The sequence below is a fragment of the Thamnophis sirtalis genome, unplaced genomic scaffold (genome assembly GCF_051295495.1).
Source record: "Thamnophis sirtalis isolate CommonGarterSnake01/CBP01778 unplaced genomic scaffold, rThaSir2_p1.2 scaffold_3, whole genome shotgun sequence".
In the NCBI taxonomy this organism is placed as follows: Eukaryota; Metazoa; Chordata; class Lepidosauria; order Squamata; family Natricidae; genus Thamnophis; species Thamnophis sirtalis.
Window position 1 is genome coordinate 148,627,880 of NW_028261383.1, and position 1,647 is coordinate 148,629,526.

Below are 1,647 nucleotides of genomic sequence, written 5' to 3' on the forward strand. Positions count from 1 at the left end.
CAAATAACAGCTTGCAATGGTAAAGTTTAAAAAGAAATCCAGTGCAATCTATCTGTCTGTGTGTGTATGTGTGTGTGTTTTTCGTAGTTTTTCACGGGTGTAGGTATGCTGGCCTTGTTGTTTTGTGTTGTAACAGCCTGGGTGGTGGGTGGGGCTCGTTTGTTGACTAGGGCTGGTTTCCAGATGTCTGGTAGGCGGGAGGTATTGTCATGTTTATTCATGTTGTGGGGGTGTTTCTCTATTTCGATAGCTTCCATAATTATTCTCTTGTTGAAGTGTTCAGTTTTGGAGATTAATTTGGATCCTTCAAAATTAATTTCATGTCCTGTAGCTTTAAGGTGCTGGAAAAGGGAGGAAGTTTTTTCTTTTTTTCTTACTACGTTCTTGTGTTCTGCGATGCGTGCATTTATTCTCCTGTTCGTTTGTCCTATATATGTTGCAGAGCAGATTTTGCATAGTATTTCATAGACTCCTTGGTTTTCTAGCTGGATTTTGTCTTTGGGGTTTCTTAAGATGTTGGCTATTTTTTGGTCAGTGTTGAAGGCTATCTTGATATTGTGTTTGTGGAGAATTTTGCTGAGGTGGTGCAGTGGTTAAATGCAGCACTGCAGGCTACTGCTAGATCAGCAGTTCAGCGGTTCAAATCTCACCGGCTCAGGGTTGACTCAGCCTTCCATCCTTCCGAGGTGGGTAAAATGAGGACCCAGATTGTTGGGGGCAATATGCTGACTCTCTGTAAACCGCTTAGAGAGGGCTGAAAGCCCTATGAAGCGGTATATAAGTCTACTGCTATTGCTATTGCTATATTATCTGTGGTGCCTTTGATGTAAGGGAGGAGAACCGCTATTTAAACACACAATCTCATCACCACCCTGCACAGATCAACTCTGTAGCCAAGACCCTCATCTCCCCTAGCTGACAAAGACCACCTGAAAACTGAATTACACACTCTCACAAACGTATTAATCTTCAACGGATTCCAAAGAAAAACAATTACCAACCTAATCCAAAGGGAGACTCCCCCCAAGAACCGAGACACAGAACAGGACAACGGCATCACCCTCCTCCCTTACATCAAAGGGAGCCGTAGGAGCTGGGGAGCGGGCAGAGCACCACATGGCTTGGCGCCTTAGGGATACCCCCTAGGTCAGTGAATGGCGCTCTGCCCGGCTGGAGAGGGGGTTTGCCAGGCAGTTGCTCATGAGCTTGGTCACCTCATGGCTGCTTCGCCCCTGAGGACAAAATAAGACGTTGTGATTTACTGCTGATATAAGAGTGGAAAAACAAAGATAACCAGGATCACATGATTATATTAAGGCAAGGAAAGAGAAAATTAGTGTTGTAATTTGCAAAGAAAACATCCAAAAAGTAGCAGAAGCAAAAAGGACTATAAATGTGAATTGTTTTATAAATCATTTAGAACATTGGTGAAATAAATCATTACCAATACATTAAAAACTATAAATAAAGTGGACAAGACAAAGAATTGGCAATAGTTATAAGCTGACATTATCAGAAGGATTAATTTTATCATTAAAGAACAACATTGCAGACAAATTTTATGAAATCAAGCAAATACAGACTTTGTAAAGAAAAAGGTAGAACAATGTATCATGTATTTAGTAGGTACAAAAAAACTGCTCAGTT